This window comes from Haliaeetus albicilla, chromosome 14 (assembly GCF_947461875.1).
Source record: "Haliaeetus albicilla chromosome 14, bHalAlb1.1, whole genome shotgun sequence".
Taxonomy (NCBI): domain Eukaryota; kingdom Metazoa; phylum Chordata; class Aves; order Accipitriformes; family Accipitridae; genus Haliaeetus; species Haliaeetus albicilla.
In genome coordinates, this window is record NC_091496.1 from 20,176,455 (window position 1) to 20,202,017 (window position 25,563).

Sequence of the window (25,563 nt, forward strand, 5' to 3'; positions counted from 1 at the left end):
GTTGTATCAATTAAAGAAAATTTTTTAAAAAGCCTAAAAAAGGTCTTTAATCTTTCTATATGGAAAATGGTCTATTCCTAGTTCTCCACCTTCTTACAGATGCTAAATTTGAATGGCTTTTTATTTTACAGTGTCTTTTTTGAATTTCAGGACCAAAACAGTAAGACTAACTGTGGAGACCCTAGAGATGCAAAAAGCACTTTTCTTATTTAACCCTATTATCACTATTTTTATTTGAACTTTGAAATATTTGTTCCAGTTCAACTTTTTTGATAAAGAGCAATAGTATTTTCTTAGTCTGTGCTGCAATATTGCTCTTTCCTGACAAGATTTGGATATGCTCAACTGAATTAAAATTATGGATCAGTATTTGTTTTACGCTTTTGAATAAGTATATGAAGCAGCCAGCTAGCCAAATTTCACAAGTATTATCTTCCTTTTCTCTGTTTTTGTGCTGGGATAAGGATTATGAAACGAACTTTATAAAGGAAATGTTTGCCAGAAAGTCAATAAAATCCTTCTGTATTAGAATCATATAACAATTAGTTTGGAAAGGATTTCTGGGGGTCGTTTTGTCTACCCTGCTCAAAAAGAGCTAATTTCAAAGTAAGATCAGGTTGTTTGGGGTCTTGCCCATTGCTGGGGATTTCACAACCTCGCTGGGCAACCTGCTTCAGTAGTTAGGCACTCCAACTATGAAGATTCTGTTTTCATGAAATCCAGTTTTTAGTTTCTCCTGCTCCAACTTGCACGTGTCATCTCTTTTCCTTTTGCTGTTCACCTCTGAGAAAAGTCTAGCCTTTAGTCGATCCGTTAGCTTTTTCTCAAAGGTTAGAGGCAGTGGCATAAAATTATGTTAACCGGACTGCATTCAGATACATCCTGTCCAGTCTGATGGATGTGTGCATGTCCAGTATAAGCAAGTAGAACTTAATTTGGTCCTCCTTTATTGTGGGCTGTACTTTTCTTCCCCGAACTTTGTTACTAAGCATGGAGGACTGGAATGCCTGTGTCAAGCCTGGAGTGCAAAAATAGTCTTTATTGTCCTGACCGGTCTCACCTAGAACCCCAGCCGTGCACCCTTGGACATTTAGGCTCTGTCCTGAGCCTCCAGTGTTTGCCTGGACTATACTGCATGTGCGTTCAGCCTTGTTGCCTATTGTTCCTGACTTGCAAACTGGTCTGCAGTTTGGATTGAACTTGAAGCTGACTCTTTACATTGCCTTGCTCTGTCTGATGATTATCAGACTGTCACCAGAACTTGTCAGTCACCAGTCCAGCCTTGCTTGGCTATGCTATACCCATTGTGCTGGTACAGTCCCCCTGGGCCACATTGCAATGCCAGGACCAGCCAACATTGTGTTCTTGTTTTGGCTACAAGTGCAGTGAGTTGGGACAATCTGGTACTTTCTTGTCCTGACTACAGTACAGTAAGTTAGGGTGATTAGGCACTCCCTAACCATACCTGAAACTCCTGCTGCCTGGATCATGGCCAGCCCTGGAAGGTGCCAGAATTTTCTGACAAGAATTGTGGCCAGAATGGAAATATACTGACCAAAGTCAATCATCTCATGATCCTGTAAATAGCGATCCTAAGTGACACCCTTTGAGCTCTCTGGAATCACAGCAGGCTGTGAGCCATTATCTCCCCCTGAGTCAGGACGCCTCTCAGGGTAGATTTTGCAAGGATTTTGAATAGTAGATTTCGTGAGGATTTCCAAGATCATGCGTTGATAGTTGCCGATGAAGAAGAAGGGGTCAAAGATCATCTGCTGACAAATGCTGACAAAGAATAGTGAGTAATTCACGACAATTAGATTTTGCAAAGTTTCAAAGATCATTTGGTAGCCATAATTTACTACAATTGGCAAGGACAAAGAAATCTTGATCACAGGTTAGTCTCTATATCTCTGTGCGTGTGTGATTAGATTTAGGAAACTTTGTAGTGTTGATTGTAGCAAATTTTATTAAATCACTCTGATAATTGGCTGATGATTAAATACTGTTAAAAATCATATAACCTCATCTTGTGATTTACCCTAATAGTGTTAATAAATCTTAAATTGCTGCCACCTCAAAGTTGTGTAGGATCCATAATCACTCATTCCCCAACAAATTGGCATAGTCATTCAACGGGCGGTTTTCCTCACCCTTTGTATCCCTTCCATTAGGCATAAACCACTGACCAAGCCTGGGACTAAGTTTGGATCCAGCCGCACCTAGACTTCTCTCTGAGTTTAGAAAGTAAGGGGATCCATTCTGAACCTCATGACTCAACAGGAGGGTGTCCCTTACCATTTTACACATCCAGTCCCTGTGTAAATAATTTTAAATCAATTCTAACTCAATATTCCTTTGTATGTTTCTTCCATGTAGTAAGTAATAGAGTGAACCTTCTCATCGAGCTTGGTTAAGTCACACTTTTACAAATTCAATTTAAAAATCACTTTTGCTAATACCTTTGACAGTGGTTCTTTAAGTGATCTAAATCATTCATTTACGACACCCATCAGTGAAGGTGCTGTCTTGCCTATGTCCTTGGCTACCAGCTGGTCTTTCCTCATGGATCAGCTCTTGCCACTGCCTGACAGCCTAAGACCTTGCAATTAAAAACTGTGGTAAAAAAAGCGCTGTATACCTCTGCATTTTCTATATCCTTTGCCACTAGGTCACCACCTCTTTTGGCAGCAGGACAAGATTTTTTTCTTGGACTTCCTTTTGACAGCTGACATACATCTTGATGTCCTTCTTTTTGACCTTCACACCCTTTGTTAGTTTCAACTTCAGTCAAGCTTTGGTGTTCCCTATATGCCCATGTGATATTTCTGTTACTCTTTGGCAGGCTGCAAAAGAGGAGGCTTTGGGAGCTGCCTTCCCCTGCAGAAGGGGATCTCTGACTACCGTTGTCCATTGCTTTCTCTTTGTAGTACTACTTCAGACATGGATGAAGCACAACTGGCCCAGGTAGATACACTCCCCAACAGACTTGCCTTTCACATGTTCTGTTGCCATGTCTGTGACTTGTCTACAAATGAACATCTGCAGGTGGGGAAATCTGTTGCCAGAAGTCACAAGCCTCCAGTATCTGTTATGGTAAGAGTTCATCCTCCTGCTGGGCCTACCCACTCCTGTACAATGTAAGGCTTGGGCTCTTCCCTCTAAACAGGCTCTGTGAAGAGAGAAACATTTCCTTCCCCTCACATATATAGATGCAGATCATGAAGCAAGTCACATCCTGAAATCTTCCATTACTTCATTAGGAAATCTGCCTGAAATAAGGACTGTTCTCTCTGAGAGCTGCCTATGCATTAAACTCATCTCCTTATAGGACCAAGAGACTTCTAGTAAATTTCTGAATAATAAAAAAAGATGAGAATCACAGTTTGAATATTTTATTGCTTTTTTTCTGTTTTGTCTTATTATAACAATATTTTACTTTTTTTTCCCCCAGATTTTATAATGAAATATTTAAGTGTAGGAATATAAAGTTACGAGAAAACATGTGAAATATAGAGATTAGCAAAACTATATAATGAAACTTCAAGCTTGTGCCTTATGAAGATACTTGGGCTTTGGAAGAATGAATTAGAACTACTAATCTAAGCCGTGGCCTAATATTTTTCCTTGTAAAGTAATAAGGGACTGTTTTCCTGTTCCACTGCAGATGCAGCCTGATCATTTCAGGAATCTGTGACCTCACTCAGGGAAGAAAGGAAGAATTAGCATTATCTGCTAATAATTGTGACCCTTCCAGTTTTTTGAGCATTAAATCTTGTGAAAATAATTAGAGACAGTAAGAGATTTCACTGCTATTAACTTCAAACTCTGCTTCTATCTAAAACCTGAATGCTGGGTTCTAGTCTAAATTTAACTTGCCTTGTCACTACAAATCTCTGATTTACCACACAATCATTTTTCCACCTATTATATGAGCAAATGATACCTGTTAGTGCCAGTCACATTCATCACATTTGACCTTCTTAATCATATAATACTGTTTATAACTCCTTAAAACTTAGGTGCAGGTAATCATCAATATTTTGTTCAAACATGCAATGTTGAGTATTTTTAAATTTATCTAGAATGAGGTAATTTTTTTCAGGGACAGTGAAGAAACAAAACTGAATAATAATCATTGTGACATGATAAATGCAGTGTTACAGTAATGAAGTATTAATGGCAATCATGGTACATTATAGAAACCTATGATGCTGCAACATTGGAAGTTTAGAGCTCATCTTTTTTTGGTGCAATACTGAATTTACTGACAGTATCTGGGTATATTGCAGAAATGTAATTTCTTGGTTATTCTAGTTTGATGGTAGAATATGCAGAGATACTGGTTCAGCAATATCCTCCAAGCTTTCTCACTCTCCTCAAACAGCCATGACCTGGAATCATCCTGGAGGTCTCATTTACTGTCTTGAAAGAGAAGACACACTTTTTACTACACTCAAGCTTCTTTACTACCTACGAAGAGTCATACTGTTAAAGTGACCTTTTTTCCCCTCTGGTTCTTGTAGATAGTGAAAAGGATTAATGCCATTTTGGACTGCTTTGTGTGTCCCTATGTATGTGCTGGGGCAGGGGCAATAAAAAGGCAAGACAGAAACATCTGAGTAGATGGGTAGTACCTTCAGGCCAAGCAGGGGTTCTGCTTCTTATTCCAAATATCATTTTTCTTTTGATCCAGTCAAGATAAAATATGAAATGCCTACAGATTTAGCTGGAGCTAAACTGAAGTCTTAGCACCATCCAAATGTGAGGTTTGCACCCCAAAAAGCTAAAAATCCACATTTTTTAAAAATCTTTTTTTCTGCTGCCCTTTCAACCTAAGATTCTAGCTTGAGTGGCTACACTGTGGTTCAGAAGAGGATGCACCGATCAAAGATACCTGTTTTCCTCTTTGCTTTTGGTTTTGTTTTTTTATATTTGTCTGATATGTGGAAAAGGTGCATTCAGTCACCTCAGACTAAGAAAATCCTAGGACATTTCATGTGACCCCACTATTAGATTATTAAGCAAGAGATAGAAAATGGCTACAGTAGACTTTGTTCAGGGGAGAGCCAAGCAAGTCACATCCTATGGGAAGAATGGTATTTATCACTTCCTATTGATTCTCTACCTCCCTATAGAACAGGCACACAACTGTCTTAGGCAAACTCTTCCACTATTCAGAAGTTTGCTTTTCTCTCTGTTGACTTTCTAGGGAAAGTAGACATTTAAGTTAGACTTCCTCTCTCCCCTCCCATCCACTTTAGATTATTAAAATTTGAGTTAGTAATAAAGTTAAGCTCTAAAGTGAGCATACTGTAATATTCAGTGTATTTTATTAACTACAGAGTTAAAGACTAGAACAATAACAAGATAAATACACAATGCCTAGAAAGACAGAAATGCAAAATATTGAGCTGAAAATGTTTTTGCAGATAAGTTAGCATGAAACAGAATGGCCCTGCAACGTGACTGCTAGAAGAACAAACTATGGCCTATGTGGTAAAAGGCTGTCTGTCTTCTTCAGATTTGCTCTTTATTCCCTCTTTTACACCAGTATAATTACGTAGCACTCAGTAGAGTGCTATCCCACTAACTAAAGGCAACATTTATTTTTCTAAAATTGTCTCTGATAACTACTAGATATTATGCTTATTTTCAGTATTTTATATATTAGTAGCTGGTTTGCAATTGTCAGGTGTTAGATAGTACTTAACTCTATAAAATTAGCATACAACAGCAGTAAAGTAAGACATTTTAGAACCATAGTGGGTCATTGGCTTGTTTCTATGTAGTAGTGTATTACAGCACTGAGGAGTTCTCAAAATTCATTTAGCTAAGAAAAGCAGAAGCTAGCTTTGCACCAGCAATAAATGCATATAGGAAACAGAAAGGTAGCATGAATGTCTTTAACAGATGGTGACTTTTCTCATAGCAATGTGGTTCTGATTTTAAAAGTTGTATGTTCAAAACCCGTGTCATAATTATTAATTTTCAAAAGATTTATTTTAAAAACCCATTTCTAATAAGTCATATTGGTTTTGGCTAATACCAAAACCCAAGAACTTTACTAATCATCAGAGCATGAGTTGACTGATGTATTTTCCTGAAAAAATATTTCAGAATACGAAGTTAGGTCTGAGTTTCAAATAACAAGTAATTTCATTGTAATGCTGTAAACCAGACTGTGAAGAAACAAGTAATGGAAGATTACAAATTACTTCTCTTCTTTGTCAAGGTAGCTGGACAATAAATTGCTAGTATATTCAATACTTTTTGGAAATAAAAATTCCCGTGTGGCTACCAACTACACATAATGCTCCCAAATCTGGTGCATCTACAGTAGCTCCTACAAATATATCATAAAGCATTTGAGGTTGAGCCTTGGTGCAATCATGGTAAAATGGGATTGTTAAAACATCTGCAACTATGTGGGAACTGATAAGTGGAATTTATACTTGAGAATGTAATGAGAGTTGACACCTATTTGTGACATGACTGTATCATAGATTGCCTGCAGCATGATAGCATCACCATTTCTAGCAGGCAAAGATGTATTTGCTGAAGGTGAAAATGTCATTTAAACAGTTGATACCTTTCAAATAGTCTAAGCTAGATGCCTTGTACAGTTCTTGCCTTTTCAGAATAAATATACACAACTTGAAATTCTGGATAAAGAAATAATGCCTCTGTGATTATTAAGTCAAGGCAGACTATACATTTGCAAAAACACACATGGCTATCTGTAGAGGAATTTGATTTGTAGTGGCAAAGATTCATAATCAAATATTGCTGCAAGTCTGTGTATAATAATTCGGCATCCTGAATATCTGCTTAGTTTATGTATCTTACAAATAAAAAACATGGAGCGGTTTTAAAAACATCTTTTCATTTAGACAGGATCTAACACTATCGTATCCTCTTACACAATACCAAAAAAAAGATAAATTACTAACTTGCTCCCATATGAGAAGTAGAGAACTATAGGTTCACAGCTGATACAAAAAGGAAGTTTGAGCATAAATTAAAAGTAATAGACACAGATGTAAATTCAAATTTTATTTTTATTTATATAAGAAATTATATTTAAGAGTGCATAAAACTGACTTTTCCATTCAGCCACATTTTTTTAAAGATAAAAATGAGGTGTTCACTAGCTGCCATATCTCCAGCTTCTAGCCTTGCTGCTCTATCCTCAAATCAGCAGTTTGTTAACAGAACAGCTCCTTACCTTCATAGGGATGTGCTAATTCAACTCATCAAAACTTCTGTTGCTTCCTTCTGTTTGTCTTTTTCTGAAACTTTCCTCTTTTCACTCTTGCCTTCTTTCCCTATTCTCTCACCATACCAACATCTCATTCTTCATCACTCTGCCCTTTCTTGTCCTTCCTTTTTTTGCATCTTTACCCTTCCATCGTGTTGATGCCAATGTCTGTCAGAGAGCCACCAAGACAGGTGTTGCTCCCTACAGGACAGGGAGCCAGGAGCCAAGCACGGTAGCACGGCTGGCAGGGCTGGGGCCTCGCTGGCCAGGACCCATCCCTCTATCTGCCCGTTGCAGCACTCCAGCCATGCCAGCTATTCCAACATGTCTCTGTAAATACAGTAAGATTATAGCTCTGCCACTGTGCGCAGACTTCTAATTCCTATTTGTTCCCCATGCTGCATGCGTTGTGTGCAGGCATTTGAGCTAGACACCCCATCATGCTGCCTTCAGAAGGGAAACACAAGAGCTGTGTCCATCACACTGTTCTTCCACACACTTTCTCACTGCCTTCCCTGCCTCAACTTCAGCCTCTGGTCACCATCCCCCACAGAACCCAATCTGATGCCATTCTCACTTAGTACAGTAAGTGCGTTGGCACAGACTTTCTTTCCTCACTTAATTGAGTGTATCCTATCTCTTCCCACTACTCCCAAATCCTCATAAACTGTCTTGTGGTCATAAAAAACAAAGTGCTGTCTACAGTGTCAGACACGTATGGACCTTCAAGAGGCATGTGCTCTTACATGAGCCTTTCTCCTCATTCCAACAGACTAGAGGAAAATGTATTTGGGCTCTGATGCCCTTTGCCCAGCCCCCAGGGCTCTGTAGTCACTCGATGCACTCGGAGCAGTGTCTTTGGTGCCCATGTGAAAGAATAGCAAAGACACATAGTCTGAGGTCAAGAAGGGCTTCAGCAGTCCCTCCACACCTTCTGGGATCTGAGACCTAGTAAGCAACAAACCTCATGAAACAACAAGTCAGACAAGAAGGTGGGTGTCTCCACTCCCTGCAGAAGGGAGTCCCAGCCCCTACTACCCACTGCTGCCTCTCAGTGCCAATGTGTATATCTGTTTCTCTGATGCAAATCAGCAAAGAAGGAGCCTCCCTTCTATTGCCAGAAGTCAGTTTTCTAGGCTCCCACATCTCGTGAGTCTCTGGCCACTAACCGTTCAGCATAGACATTGGACTGAATCCTCTCTTCTGCTGAGGTCTTTTTAGTGCGGGGTAGAGAGTAGCTGGATTGTTCAGCACTGTATGGAGCAGTAAGTTTTGAAGGCTGTAGGGGCTGAATGTTCTCACTGCTGAGATCTTGCATGACAACCTCCTGTTTAGCTGGGTTTTGGTAGAAATAACATCTGTCTTATCTAGTGGAGGAAAGGACTTAGCCACCTGTCTTCAGGAAAATGTTCAAGGTGGCAAATCCAGAACAGGTTGAGATTTTAAAAAATACTGTTTTCTTAACTTCTTTGATTGCCTCCTGACTCTTTTGCACTCCTGCCCCTCACTCCCCTATCTTTTGTTTGGGCAGATTCGGCTGTGGAAAATAGGAGCTTAAGAGTTCAACAAATGTGATACAGAGAGTTATGGTACAAGGCCTTTCTTATCTGAAACCTCAACTATTTCTATCTCGCCAGTCCATGGATTTTTCTTTTCTCCTCCTCAAACCTCTCTCACTTTTACATTTTCCTCTGGTCTCGTTCAGTCTGCTCCTGCTTCCCAAGTACATTTCCCTCTCTCTTTTGCACTTGTCTCTCAATCACACAGTGGTTAGAGTACCTTGCTTAGAAATATGAACTCCTGAAAATTTGTTTTTTTCTTCCAAAGATTAACTCTTCTTGTCCATGTGATAAATGTTTGCACCTTCATGCCCCCAACAAAGATATCATTGAAATTCGAAGTAGTTACATGTTATTTAGGTACTGCATTGAATTCCAATACAGTCAATCCATTTTTCATTTAGAAGTTTGAGAAGTATGAGTTGTAATGACTTCAGTTCTATTCTTAGCACTCTTTTCCCTACTGTTGACGTTGCTACTCCTCCTGTCAGCAGGAAAAGCAAGGAGAAACCATTTGCTAACGGCTAAAGCCCTTCTGAACAGCATATATTTACCCTTTTTCTGTGCTGCCCTGAATGTCAGGTAGTCATTCACACCAGTAAAAGTAAATAGATCAGATACAAATTAGAGAATACACAAAAGGAATAATAGATAAATGAGCAAACTGATTTTTGGATCAAGCCTTTTGAGTGTAGGATTATCTTTGTGTATATTTCCAAAATTAGCTCCATTAAAATATCACTTGAAGGTATTTAAGTATTTATCATTTTTTCTACATGTAAGAAATAAGACAAATGTTACTTTAATAGTAAAAAAACTAGATAGTAAAAAAAAGTTGCAGTGCACCACATCTTCATTTTTAAATATGCTTCATGTAGATGTAACCAATGAATAGGGTGTAAACTACGGAAGTGATAGTATTAGGACGTACCTGGGGAAAAAAAAGATGTGCAGTACATGAGTACGGTGGAAATTGTTGCAATGATGGGGAAGGAGTTACCTGGTGGAACAAGATGGAAATGATAAAGAGAATTTCAGAACTGCTATAAGAACATTATTATCTCTTCCCTGATGTTCATTTTTATTTAATTAGCTAATCAAAAGTCCACAATGGTCATATTTACTATTAAAAAGCATGACAACAGTCCAAATGTAAAAATAACACCTCTATCACAGTATCAATGTTATTACTTTCAAATATCCTACAGGGCCAACACAGAAATTTTCCCTCTTTTGCTGTATTCACCTAGGGTTTACACAGTTCACAGGAAAAGCAGGTCTAGAATTTCTTGTGCCTTAACTAGTTCTCACAGAACAATATATAGGTCATAATTTATAGAAGGAGGGGGAAGGAAAGACATTATAGCCACAAAGGCTTGCTGAAGAACAGCACATTTTCCCACACGCTAGCAAAGTATGATTAGCACTTCATGGCTGTGTAACCCACACTTCTCAGGTTGAGGCTGCTTATGCCCTGTTTCAGATTCCAGTATGCAGTTGTGAGCAAGTATAGGGCTTGCTCATTGACAGCCCTTGCAAACTGTCAAATTTAATAACACAGGCTATATCAGCCAGATTGTTATACTGAGTTCCATGTGAAGAAAAAATAATAAGCAGTGTTATATAATATTATTCACCAGGGAATGATTTCTAGATGGAAGTTGAAGTAACAGCTTTCATTTATGTTCTTATTCTTGTGGGTGACCCAGGTAGTGACGCCTACAGTTATGTTTGTCTGACACTTTCCCATTACAAAATCCTGTTTTCAGTTGCTTGTAGTTTTGCCAATCTTCAACCATATGAGCTGCCTCAGGCTACTTTCATATTTATTTATTTATTATTTTGTAAGCTTCGACAAAAACAGGCATCTTCCTGTTCCTGGCATGTAGCAACTCGGAAGCTTATCCAGGAGTGTGCAGTAACAGAAGCTGTTCTCACACTAGTTGAGACTTCCACGTAATTTGCACAGGTTGTGTGAACTCATAATGGGAAGTTACAGTGATGGGAAATCTGCTGTGAGTGTAAGAAGTGCTATTAAATACTTTGAGAATCCTGATCTCCAGGAAAGTACTGCAAAAAATCATACAAAGGTGTTTGCCAAGAAATAAGAACTGGAAAAGCCATTAAGGGAACAAATAATTCTGCACTGGATATAGTATTTGGGTGAACAAAATTCTGATAATGAAAACAAAAAATATATTTAATAAGTAGCTGTTCTCTGTGTCATCCAAACTACTGATGTGTCATTGATCAGCAAGGAAGAGAGATTTTGGAACTACTGGAGTGAAAGTCTGAAGGTATGATCTCAGGTCTTGGACTGAGAAGAGAGGGAGTGGTACTTTGCAATCACACAGGCATGTTCCGTCACGTGACAGGGAACATGCATTTGCCAGTTGATTTTAGTAAAGAGCTGCAGTTTCCCTAAATCTCTCTCCTCACTACTTGTGAACAGAATACAATCCAGAGGTCTTGGGTGGGGTTTGGGGGTTTTGCTTTTCATTTTTTTTTAAGTAGTAGATTTTAAGTTTTCCATTTCCTAAATTTTTTGAATGTTTGACTTCGGCAATTCAGATGTTACACTTTTTAAATTCACTTGTCCTTTTTTTTTTTTTTTTTTTAATTTATGCACCATTGGAAATCCATTAGCTGTTTTATAAGAGAAATACCCATCCCTGCTGAAGAATGTAAAACCTGAAAGGTTTGACAAATTATATCTAAAAAAAAAAAAATAATCAGCAACATGACCAGGGCGGCAATAAGCACGCTTCTTTCTAATTACATGACTGTATGATTATTCTAAAAACCATTTATACTACCTTGAGAGATTGTCTTACTGTATAATACTGCTTTGTGATAGTAGTTATGTTCAGAGCAGAGATTATTCATGCTCTGTAGCAGAGCTGCAATAGAAAAGTCTCAAGGAATGATCTTTGACTTTGGGATTTCTCTTCCATTTGAACTGAAAAGCCTTGATTTTACAGGAATAGCCTCTTGATTTCCCTTTGTGAAATCTCAGTTTAGAGAAGTACAACTTAAATTCCTGAACTGAAAGAACTTTAAGTTATAGTATCTGATACATACATTGCTCAGAAGTGAACTTTTTTCCCCCCATATTATGTAGAAATGTGTTAAGTAAAAATGCCTATGATTTAGTGGGAGTTCTTATTTTATTCTTGTTATAGACACTGTAAATCGGAAGTTATTGCCAAAACCAAGTAGTAAAACCTAACAAAGTTTTAAACTCCTCGTTTGTATTCTCCTAAGGACAAAAATCACTGTGATATTTTCTAGAATCAGGGACAAATACTGATGACCAAGCTTTTTAAAACAGACAATGAATGTTACAGGCCTAATTCCCATCATTTTAGCTGAAGTGGAACTTCATGCCAGTTGAGGATTTTTCCTTTCATGTCCAAGGTTGTAAGTCTGAGAGGAAATGTCTCTGATACTAAAGATATTCTCCAGATGTTGCTACCTTTGGGTCAGAATAAAATTAGATTGTGTGCCAAGCTCTCCATTCCTATCCATTATTTCTATTAATTAAGAAATTTTCCTTCTTTCCTCTTGCTTGAGGGAAAAATAGAAACACACACACACAAAAACAAACAAACAGAAAAAAACCCAACCCCCCAACACCAAGATTTCTTTAGTTGTTTATTCTTTGTATATTTTTGTCACTCCTCACTTCATCTCTAAAGTATGTTTTCGCAGAGATTCTGCAAGCTCACCTCAGATTCATTTTTTAAGTAAAGGCTTCTCGTATGCTCACACTCTATTTTAAGTAAATCCTTGGAGTACACAAGATTTCATGAGAGTGTTTTACTCCTTTGTTCAAGATCGAAAATACTTTTTATCTTACAAATTTTATAGAGACTTTTTTCATTTACCAAAGTAAAACAAGAAAACAAATAAGTCAGCTCTTCCCTTTAAAAAGCTAACTGTTAAACAGTTCTCAAACTATTTGGCACATGTTAGCTAGTAATATATTATTGCTAATTTCTCTGCAATACACTAGGCCATGCAAGAAAGCTTGTTTTATTAAAAAAAAAAAAAAAATCAACACACAGAATTCCTTGTCTCTCTATTCTCTATTATTATGCTTTAAATACTAAATTTATATCACTTAGAGCAGATGTGCTCTTAGTCATATGCCTACATTTTTATTTACTTCATATACAGCTGTTTTAAAGGGGCAGCCACAAACTTAAATCAGACCAAACCTTTTTCTTTTTCTTCTTTCTGTCAAAACACACAAGTTCTTCTTTTTCTCATTTCACCACACTTGTGGAGCTGGAATAGATGAAGCTGTCTTTAGGGCAAGAACGGATCATGTGTTCTAAGCTGTTATGTTCAGGTTTTATTGCCTCATTTCCAACTCATCTCTTACTTTCTGCATAAAATCCTACCCAAAGCTTATCTTGGTACAAAATTTTAGAGCAGAAGGGTGGCAGTAAAGAAAGAAGAGAGGGAATATAATAAAGAAAAATCAGCCTGACTTTTTTCCAGTTTAACAAAGAAATGTAGCCTGCTAGTGAAGCAGGTCATTTCTTATTATCTGTAGGCAATTAATTCTGGCAACTATTTTACTACTTTTACAGTGTTCCTGCTGTGAAAATACATCTTCATCAAATGTAGTGGGCAGCAGTGTAGAATTCCAAACAAAACTTGGTTTTGAAGATAGATAACTATTGCAGCTCCATATCTAAAAATGTAATTTTCTTTCGGAGCCTGCATGCATTTTTATTCTCCTGCCCAGCTTAGAAAATGGAATGTTGATGGGACTGTATCATCCACAGTACCTTTCTTCATCTGTCTATTGCAAAACGCGTGAAATGGAACGCTCTGCTCTATCATTGATTTGTTGCCAGCGTAATCTGCTTTATTCAAGTCACAGTCCAACTGTTTCTCCACCACCACGTTATTTCACAATTTCTCTTCCCCAAAGCTGACCATGCATTATGAACAAGTCAGATGTGTTCATTCAGCTTTGATTTTTATACCTCTTTTAAATCAATACCTCAGTGATTGATCTTCTAAAATTTAAGAGTCAGTGGACTGTATAACTGAAATGGCAAAGAGGGTAGGTGGTGGATTTTCAGTCCTGATTGAAATGAACACCAGGTGCTATATTGTGATTTTAATGATTCACAGAAACAAATTAAACATGCTGCAGTATCATTTGTTATCGTACCTGCTCTCTTTATTTGAATAATACATCGGGCCATTCTCACTTCTCAGTCAGATTAGGGACTAGAAGGCAACAGAGCGTATAAACACTTACTTAAACTGTCTTTTTACAGTAAGTCCATTTCAGTTAGAAATGCAGTAATCTTTTTCTTAAACTGTTTTCTTGAATTGATTACTTGTGTATTTTAGGGAACGGTACCTAAACATATAGGTGGCTACAGCAGAACAAAACAATGCTCTACCAGTCCAATATTCTGTCTACCAACAGTTAGCACCAGATGCTGCAGAGGGAGATTAAATTCTTCTAGTTGAGCAGTAGTACAATAGGATGGAAGTAGGGAATTCTTAACGTTGAAAAATATTAGTTAACATCTTGAGAATTAGTAATCTCTCTAAATTTCCTGTGCAGCTACATAAATCAAACATCATTTCATTCCTATAGGATGTGTTATGTAGCTCATTTGAAGTTGGTGGCAAAATTTTTGTCACTGTTACTGATTCAGAATAAATTATTTATATGTCTAATTTTTTTGTTATTACAATTACCAGGAGAGAGTTAGAAGCACCTAGGTGGAATTCTACATCTGGTCTTTATGTTATCTATACACACGATAGCTTTTCTTACTCTTTTGTAAAGGAAAATATTTCTTCTAGACTACTTAAAATAATCCTATATGTCTCCTGTCAAGAAGAAAAATTCTGTGTGCCTAATGTTCTAATCATAACAGTGTACATGAAAGCACATAGGTCTATTCTGTTTCTAATATGCTACCTTGAGCTGAATTTATAAAGTTGAATTAAATAACTGAAGTAAGATATATGAGGGCTCCTTATGATGATATTATTTGACAGTATCTGATTATTGTTCTTTCTTAGTATATTGATGATTTTATTATTTCTTTTTTTTAGCTCAAGCTCTATCAAAAAGCTTTAGGGTGGAATACAATTTTTGTAGTCTTAAACCTCAGAAATTTTGATATTTTTCCTTAGCTTTTCATTTAAATTCCTTTAATAATCAGTTGAGAGAACTGGCATTTAGAGGTTGACTTCTTTTGTTCAAAGATAACATGAACTAATTGTCTATAAAGGGTTTCTGTCTTAAACTAAACCACCTATAGATAGGATGAAATTTAAGTATGTGACTTACTCAACCGACTTCAGTTACAGCATGTTTAATTGAAAGGAAGAGAAATAGAAACCTAATGGCTGTTGACATATTAAGGGACTGGATGTTTAGTTTATGGAGAACAAAACAGTCCTCAAAACAATTACATTAATTTAAAAAGCAAATTAAGAAAACCTCAGATTAACAGAGAGGTATGGAATAACACACCTTTGTATTATGTGTAATAGAGTATTCCTTCTACTTCACATTCAAGATTCATGTCCCACAATTTGCACAAAAGGCCTTAGCGGCAAAAGATTTGACAAGATCTGTAGTCTTCCCTCCACTGAGAAAGCTGTTGCCAAGAAAGAGGGATGGGTGACTGGACATAAATGGAACAGAAGAATTCAGAAGTGTTAATTAAATCTGGTTTAATAAGAAACAAAATAGTTGATTCTCTTCTTCAAGTAAATCAATTTAAAGTAAGTGGAAAGCTGCATTAGTAAAAGAATATGCATACTCCATTTCCGCCAGCCAGCTGGAAGGATACTGAAAGGAAAGCACAATCACATCTTTATCTTCTTGGAATTGCCTAGCTGGGGTTGTTTTGTTGTTGGTGGTGGTTTTAAGTTGGGCAGACCATGAGATGACATCTTTTCGCGCAACGCTTCTCTGGGGCTGCAAGTATATCATGAGCTTTAGGTCCATGTTTAGGTGTCAGTTTCAAAAATTTCCCTGAATAGTGAATGACTAGAGGGAGACGGTGATTTAAAAATTTACTGTAGTCCAGGTGCTCTGAATTTTCTTCTGAAATAATTCATTTTTCTACAGGGGCTATAAAGAAAACCTGTAATATATCCCTAATTTAGGCCTCCTAATATTTAGATTCCTAATATTACTTGGTACAAATGGGCATGTTGACTTTCAGAGAACCTGACTATAACTGTGGAAGAAAAGGTATCCCACAACTGAAAAACAGTATTGAAAAAAATGTCATTTTGGTTGTTTAGAGAGTAGCGGAACAAGCATTCTACAAAGCTGTCAACAAGTTGGATAAACAGTGTCTAACTGGATTAACTAATGTCTAATAAAAAGCAGAGGAAAAAGATAAAACAAATTTTGACTGTAGGTCACCATGACTTTTTCTATAATTTCTGTCATTATTGTTTCTATAGCTGAAATATGAAGGAAATATGGTTATGATAAACACTGATAGCTTTTCATCAATGCCAGTAATGCAAATCAGTTGGGACTTGTGTATCCCTGCTGGGAATTCTTACAAGGAGAGAAACTATGATAAAACATACACTCAGGAACTAAAACGAAGGCTGAAGGTTCTACTAGAGGCTACAATTGAATACCACACTAAGGAGAGTATCTTTCCTTTTATACAGAGGTATAAAAGCTTCAATCATGTAAGTGTTGAATCATGTGATTAATTGTAACCATTGTAGCTGGAGTACTTAAATATTTTTTAAAGGTGTAAAACTATTTGGCCTGGGTCAATAGGTATGAATAAATAGAATTCCTATGTTCTTTCCCCAAAAGATAACTATACTGTACACACGCTGAGAGTTCCTCCTTTGCCTCTTACTATATTTCTTTTATGTTTGGTCTGTTCAGAGGATATGCTAGACTTCGAGACACTATCGAGAAGCTTGCAGGGAGTCACTTGCTTTCTAACACTGACGTACAGAATGCTTCAGATTGTATCTACCCTGATGGGAGGTCACCCTGCTCTGATGGTCTCCTCTTGAAATGGGATCTAGGTAGACTCATACGATGGAAATCAAATATCTGTCTGTACTCTGTCTAGCAACTAAGGTGCAACTTATTAATCAACAGCAGCAATTATTTTTCTGTAATGGAAAATTGGTATCTTGATAAAGTTCTGAGAGCTGAAATTCACATCCAATTATGAGACACTGAGAAAATCCACAACATCCAGTAGTTTTCTCCCCAAGTATTCTTCTATATACTGTGTGACTACAATAAACTGATCAGTCTGATCTGAAATATGCTGTTATATTTAAACATAGGGTATTTTCCTAAATTATGTTTAGTAACTAGAGAGCTTTCACAATATTTTAAATAACATTCCATAAAAAGAGGTCTAAATAATATTCAGTTAGTTTTTGAAACAAAATTACAATGGTGGTAGATTAAAATATGAATTTAAACTCTTTTATATGACACAAGAGTTGAGAACTGTAAAAACAATTTTCATATCAGTACCAAAGCTTCATTAGTTTTGCGTTTAATAGAAATGCTGTCATGAACTATTGTGTTCATATAGATTACAATAGAAAAAATAATAAGGACATTTTAAAAGTATAAGGAACATCTTTTCAGGGAATATAAATGTAAGCCAGCAAGGACTGAGCACTTACTTACTTACTATTTGTGTGTTCAGAATTATTCACCTGAAACACTTTCTCGTAATAACCACTTTTTTTCCCCTGAAGTTTTATTTCCTCTTCAGTAAATTATTCTATTAAATAATGCTTTTTAAGCATTTTCTTTCAGAATTAATATTCTAGTGATTTTGTGTGCTGTGATTTATAAACCTTGGAAGAAAAGAAAACCAGACGTTCTCCTCAGCTGAAGACCTTGTTAACAGGTATCCCACAGTTTCTATTTAGTCCATTTAATGGCTCTACTGCAAGAATAATTTGTTGATTACCAGGTGTTGGCAAAACTTGCTATATCTGATAATGTGATGAATATTGCATTCTAAAGGCTTGATTCATCATTGTGTTTTTCGAGTGCCATCTGGATGTCTTGCCTCTGCAAAACCTGCTGATAGAAAGCCATGTTTTAAAAGTTCTCAAACTTACTATATTTATCCGGTCATGTCCCCGTGAAACGCTCTGTGAAGCAGAGCTTCTTTATAATTCAAGAGAGCCTTCTACGCACGTTTTTTTACATCTATATAACTTCAGTTAGTCATTTTACATTAAAATTTGACAATGCAAGCTTGTTAATGTAATTTTTAAATGTTTTAAATAGCTGGATCGATCTATGCATAAAGATGGGAAGTTGCACACAAACTCCCTTGTCCAATTCTTTCACTGCACAGCTTTCTAATATATAGCACTCCTAGCAGCCTTTTCATTATGTTTTATGCAACAAAAATTTCTGTATATGACAAACTAGAGAATAGTTGGAATATATGAATAAGTACCTTTTAGAAAACAATGTGATCACCAGTTCATTCACAGCATAAGTAGATTCTGAATCTTTGTTTTTACTGCTGAAAACAAATGCATTAGATCACTGCATCAGCTGGCAGACACAATGAACATGCTTGTGCTGCAAAGAAATAAAATCTGCTCTTTGCTTAAGCTGGAAATACAGTAGTGTTCTCATCAGTTACCTGAGGCAGCCACCCAGCATGTGGATTGCTTCCTAAAATGGATAAATACTTTACAGGTAGAATATTTTCAATAACAGATACTGTTCACCTGGTATAATTTAGAAATACTGAGATTACCTATACCAGTATCTCCTGACATTTTAGACACACTAGATTTCCTGTGTACACCAGGTGAGGCATGGCTGTGGACTGGGTGATTTACAAGGATGAATGCGACAGCACGCATAGTTTTCTGGAGGTTACGTGTGAGGAAGAGGGTAGAAACTGACCTTGTAATTCCCATTTAAGAAAATAATCCTTTAATAGGTTCAAGGATCTAAGTGAGAAAGGTGAAGGTTCAAGAGCAAAGCAAAGATTTTTGAAAGGACCACAGTATTTTGAAAGCCTGTTCAGAAATGCAGAACTGTCTCATTAGCATAACACTTAGTGAAAGCCAGGCACATCTAAGCTCTTATGAGGGTGGTACCACTACTCCTTACAGAGTTTAGATATATACCACCATCCTGGTTTTGGCTGGGATAGAGTTAATTTACTCCATAGTAGCTAGTATGGGGCTATGTTTTGGATTTGTGCTGAAAACAGTGTTGATAACACAGGGATGTTTTCGTTACTGCTGAGCAGTGCTTACCCAGAGCCAAGGGCTTTTCTGCTCCTCACCCCACCCCACCAGCAGGAGGCTGGGGGGGCACAAGGAGTTGGGAGGGGACACAGCCGGGACAGCCGACCCCAGCTGACCAGAGGGATATTCCAGACCATAGGACGTCATGCTGCCCATATAAAGCTGGGGGAAGAAGAAGGGGGGGGGGAACATTCGGAGTGATGGCGTTTGTCTTCCCAAGTCACCGTCAGGCGTGATGGAGCCCTGCTGTCCTGGAGATGGCTGAACACCTGCCTGCCCATGGGAAGTGGGGGATGAATTCCTTGGTTTGCTTTGCTTGCGTGTGTGGGTTTTGCTTTACCTATTAAACTGTCTTTATCTCAACCCACGAGTTTTCTCACTTTTACCCTTCCAATTCTCTCCCCATCCCACCTGGGGGGGAATGAGCGAATGGCTGTGTGGGGCTTAGTTGCTGGCTGGGTTTAAACAACAACCACACATAAACTTCATCAGACACTGCATTTTTCTCTGTGAGGTTTCTGAAGGTCCTACCTTCAGAACTAGCTCTATGTTTGTGGAAAGTTTATATATGGAAGATGAGATGCTCAGGTCTGACTGTACAAGAGTGTGTTGGTTTTAGCTGGAACAGAGCTAATTCTCTTCATAGCAGCTCTTATGATGCTATGTTTTGGATCTGTGATCACAGTACAGTCTATCACTGGATTTAGCCTGTTTGCCATTTAATAAACTGGTGACTGGTCAACATTACTCTGTGATGCTAAGCTCTCCCAATGCACTGAATAGGAGAACTTAGATGTCTTCTGTAGTGCTTGCATTATGTGGCATTCTTCTGGTAAGCATCTGTAGGTCTACCTATAGCCTTTTATCAGTTTAACTTCCAGTTCCCCACAAAAAAAGCTTTAGATGGTTTTGATATTTCTATTTTCAAGTTTTGTTTTTCTTTGAACAAAAGACAAAAACATTAGCACTGACTCCTTATTTTAATGGCTTTACCTGTCTGCATGAAGTAATTAACAAGATCTGCTCTGTTGGTAATGGCTAAAAGAATGGTGAAATGAGAGGAACCAAAACAAAAAAACACACAACCCTGGTCAGAATTCTGTAATCATAGAATCATAGGTGTAGATAGATAGATAGATAGATAGATAAAAGAACATTCCATTTTGAACCAGGATAAAACTATTATACCTTTCAGTGCTAGTCAATACTGCTGTAGTCGAAAGGCATTACACAACCTCAGCAGCTGTGAAAGACCACTAGTAATAAGTCTCCACTGAATTTTTAGAACAGATTTTCAGGGATATATACAGGTGCCTAAAGAAGCAGATCAATGACTAGTGCTTTAAGCAAAAATTCCTAAGCAAGTTAGGTGACTTATCCCCATTTAAATAAACTGAAATACAATTAGGAGTGCTACTACACTCTTCATCTTTATCTGTACAACAATTCATACTGAATGCTGTTTGCCTTTTCCCCAGTTCTTTTCTAAAAAAAATATTATTTTTTTCCAGAAATAATTATTTTAAAATAACCTATGTAAAATAATTTTCTTAGGAAAGATTTCCAGACAATGGCTTTTCTATAAGCATTTCTGCAGTCTGGGGATCACAAGTTAGATTTGTTATGACAAAAGGCATCATCAGATGAATCACCATAAGGAGAAGTGACATCAAAATGTTAGATTAAGGTGTCCATTTCAGACTGAAAGAAAAAAAATGGGTTTTGTGGCATGAGAGTATATAAGATATATGTGAACCTTAACATGCTATCTATGAAATAATAAAAAGACATTGTCTTTTCTTGTTTGTGTCTAAACCTGAGTGAGGTAAGAATATTATTTATTATTTCTGTCTCCCGTCTGGCATCATAATCAAAATCATAATGTTCTGTGCTACTAACATGGGTTGATTTTCTTCTTGGAGTTTAATTTTGCAGTGAAAGAATTGAAAAGAGAATAGAACAAGGCAATAAATTCTGCATATCAATAAGGTGCAGAAGGAAGTGCAAGATGTATTGCTTCCCTGTCTATAAACGAAGCTGGCTGTGCTGCTTCTATATTTCTCTGAAATCCCCAAAACTGCATGGTGGGAGAGCTGTTTGAAGCCAGGTTTCTTGTGACACAATGAAAGGCACCACTGCAACTAGTTCATTAAACTGGCTTAGGAGAAGTGTGTTCAAGAAAGCACTCAAGAAAACACTCAAGAGTATTTCAAATAAAAAGAAAAAAAGCTTTTAAGACAAGAAACTTGTCTGTAATCTATTTATTTCCTTCCATTCTTCTAGACATTTCCTATTTATCTGGCTGACCTGTTGGCCTGGAATCAGCAAGTGCAGTTCAGCTGAGACAGATTTTCTTTTCCTGATTTCCCCTGTTGTGATTCTTCCAAGCAACTAGTCTTGCAACTACAATAGAACATCACTAAAAGAATTGCATTATCTTGTGTTAACCCTTCCTCTACAAAAGGTTTCCTGCCAAATATAGTTCTCTTGCATCTAAAATGACCCTGGGCAATTCTATAAGTATAGACATTTACTTTGTCTTCCTTTCAGTCTGTGATTTAAGAGAGGTTTTTTGTCTTTTTTTTCCTTTTTTTTTTTTTAAGCTTAATATTATTGAAATAATGTTTTCACTGTCTAAATGGATTACTGCAACTCTTAGAAAATCTGAAGAGCAGGTGGTCTGAACTGCTTACAGTTTTCTTGAACATGAATGCTATAAGTGCCTAGTTAAATAGTCTGAGTACGATGCTTAACCATTATTATTATGTACCTTCTTAGTCATTTATACCATTCATACTACTTAACTTGGTCCTATTAATCTTTCCTGCTCAGTGCTTTAATGTAAGTAATTTCATAACATACAGGTGGGCTTCCAGTTGACTCTTCAGTTCCTTGAAAACAAAGGTCAAAATTACTATTTCTGATGTTGATACCCAATTTCTATCATAATCCTCTTCTGGAACTGGAATCCACATTACTCTGCTACTTATAAGCAGCAGATGAAACCGGATTTGTGTATAGTCTGTCCTGCTCATCTCAGCAGCTCCCTTTTATGCCAGGCTTGTAAGGGTGAGTGAGTAGAAGCCAAGGATCATAATAAATCCCCTCTTCTACCACAGCAACAGTTTAACAAATGTAGCATCACCTTCAGTATGAAATTTTGAATGAAAGTCCAGGTGAGAGAAACAAGAATTTCCCTGGAAATACGATTTAAAACAATGTTTGAGATCTGAATAGAATATACATGACATATTTGGACCAAGAGCAGACACATTACAAAGGTTCGCAGGACCAACCTGCAGATAGCTACCTCAATAAGACTACAAGTAACAACAAAAATTAAACTCTGGTCAAGGTATCTGCAGAGCAATGCATGCTTATCTTCAAGAAAGGAGTGCTGTTGGGGGTTTTTGTGTTTAAAATCTTCAATGAAAAGACTGGAAAATACTGTGTTAACTGTTTCTGGTTTTAAAATTACAGAAATTATTCCTAAATGTGGCTCTACTAATAAAAGCAAGGAATTGGAAGTTTTCCACCTATTGTCAGTATGTGTATGAAATACCTTGAGGCTCTGTCATCCAACTACCATTTAGCTGAGGTGAAATAATAGAGTATCTTTCAGAAAAGTGCTGCATCGTTTGCTTATGTTTGTAAAATCTTTGGCACCCACAGCTTCCAGAGTAAACTCCCTGTTGTGGGAGTACTAAATTCTAATCTAGTAGATGCCTAAGTCCTTTGTGTTTTTTGTCTAGGTTTCTTTGGATGTCAGTCACTACTGTGTACTTTATTGGCAGAGCTGAGTGCCATAGCTCAGGCTTTGTAATGCTCAGCATCACAGACTTGAAGGATCTCTTTTGGATTCCTGCCACTAAAGCTTATCATGAGCACAGGAAACCTGCTGAGTCCCGCACCACAGGTGGAATACACAATTGGCCTCGACTCATGTTCTTTCACAGCTATCTCATATAATGTTAATGTGGCTTTTACCTTGCTCTGTGAATTCAAACTTCGATTATCATCTTTCACTGCAGATGGAGTCATGGAATAAGAGAGACTACAATGCTGTGTGTGTGCCAGCTGGCAGGGCTTGGTCTTCAAAGAACACACAACATAGCTGAAAGCCACCTCCATAACCACCCCGCTTCCCAAAACATGACCAACCAAAGCCTCTTTTCAGTCTTTCATCATGTTCAGACTGAGCTACAAACCAGTGTGTCTCATGACTTTGTGCCAGAGTTGATACTTCATTACTGATTCAAAGGAAGGGAGGAGCAAATGACTTGTGGTCTGAACTTCTTCAGAAATACACCTATCTTTAGCCTTTGCCTTTCTCAGACTTTGAAGGCCCATGAGTGAATTATTTCTGCCACAGTAAAAAAGCAGGAGTCTACCTCTTGACAAATATGATCTTCCATTTCTTTTTTCCTTAATATTATGAAAATTAATGTTTAGGTTGAAGGAAATTATATTTGAAAAATAATCATAAAAACACCCACAATTTTGCCTTTGTGTACAGGTATGATGATGCAATCTTTAATTACATGACTGACCACTTTCGTGTTTTGGGTTTTTTTAACATTAGACCCTTTCCTCAATCAATACATAGGGTGGATGCTGCTTTCTTCATGGGTCACAACTAATCAATGTCCTTTTTTACCCTTTTAATTAAATTATTGCCTTATTTACTGCACAACCTCTAAGCCCTGCACTGAATAAAAATTATACATTTCCTTATGCACCTTACTAGGAGAGTCATTATCATATCACAGAGATAATAGATTATTTTCTTTTTCATGTGCCTTGTGAAGGCATGCAGACTTGGTATCACCATTTGCAGATGGAAAATTAAAGAATGCGGACTAAGCCCTAAACTGTCAAAAGTCTGCAGTGAGCTTCCATTCCCAGGTGCTCCCATCACTTATCCCTCGATCTGTCTGATTCTTCAGGGTATTCACAGTTTTATAACTCATATTACCAGTCACTTCATTTATAGGAATGAGGTTTTAGCAGTGTCCATGTATCACAGAATATGTATAAAGAAGGGTAAGGCCACTGCCATTACTAAGCGTCAGTGAAAAGTTTGATATTTTTCATATATATCTCTCTATCTATATCTACATAAAAGTTTGATACATTTTCTAGCTTTACTGGCAAACAGAAATAGTATTGAATTTTTTTCAATGTGTTTGGTTGATCAAACTCGTGGATCATTATGTGATTCCCTGTCTCATTTACTATTGGATTTGTGAATATATCTTTCCAGTTTGTTAATAAAGAAGATGATTAAAAAAAAAATCTTAAAAAAGTCAACAGAACACTTTCCAATTCTTTCAGGAATAAAATGTAAAGATTTTATGGTAACATGGAAATTTTAAAAAGAAAAGTCAAAACATATTGTTTTGACGTTCCCATTTTCCTAAAAAATGGAAAAGTATTTTTTTTTCTAAGAAAAGCTTTCATGTAACTGTCCTCTATTAATGTATAATTATTTTTTTTTAATAATCTTTTTGAGGGGGAATCATAGAATCATTTAGATTGGAAAAGACCTCCAAGATCATCGAGTCCAACTGTCAACCCAACACCACCATGCCCACTACCCCATGTCCTGAAGTGCCTCATCTATGCATTTTTTGAACACCTCCAGGGATGGTGACACCACCACTTCCCTGGGCAGCCTGTTCCAATGCCTGACAACCCTTTCAGTAAAGAAATTTTTCCTAATATCCAATCTAAACCTCCCCTGGCACAACTTAAGGCCATTTCCTCTTGTCCTATCTCCAGCCACCTGACAGAAGAGACCAGCACCCACCTCACTACAACCCCCCTTCAGGTAGTTGCAGAGAGCGATAAGGTCTCCCCTCAGCCTCCTCTTCTCTAGGCTAAACAACCCCAGCTCCCTCAGCTGCTCCTCATAAGACTTGTGCTCCAGGCCCTTCACCAGCTTTGCTGCCCTTCTCTGGACACGCTCCAACACCTCAATGTCTTTCCTGTAGTGAGGGGCCCAAAACTGAACACAGGACTCGAGGTGCGGCCTCACCAGTGCTGAGTACAGGGGGACAATCACCTCCCTGCTCCTGCTGGCCACACTATTTCTGATACAGGCCAGGATGCTATTGGCCTTCTTGGCCACCTCGGCACACTGCTGGCTCATATTCAGCCGGCTGTCAGCCAGCACCCCCAGGTCCTTTTCCACCAGACACCTTTCCAGCCACTCTTCCCCCAGCCTGTAGCGTTGCATTGGGTTGTTGTGACCCAAGTGGAGGACTCAGCACTTGGCCTTGTTGAACTTCATACAACTGGCCTTAGCCCATCATTCCAGCCTGTCCATATCCCTCTGTAGAACCTTCCTACCCTCGAGGAGATCAACACTCCTGCCCACCTTAGTGTCATCTGCAAACTTACTGAGGGTGCACTCAATGTCCTTGTCCAGATCATTGATAAAGATATTAAACAGAACTG

At 37.6% G+C, this 25,563-nt stretch overlaps 1 long non-coding RNA gene across 2 annotated transcripts in view; it reads left to right on the forward strand.

Annotated features, from left to right (window-relative positions):
• The window catches only part of LOC138688968 (uncharacterized), a 33,564-nt gene extending 9,041 nt beyond the window's left edge, over positions 1–24,523 (forward strand). The window contains exon 4 of one of the 2 annotated variants that reach the window (XR_011327764.1): positions 23,136–24,523. This is a non-coding gene — a long non-coding RNA (uncharacterized lncRNA). Of the gene's footprint in view, positions 1–2,927; positions 3,086–23,135 lie in introns of those variants that run through there. The other variant, XR_011327765.1, reaches the window with a different exon arrangement.
• The last annotated feature ends 1,040 nt before the right edge of the window (positions 24,524–25,563 follow it).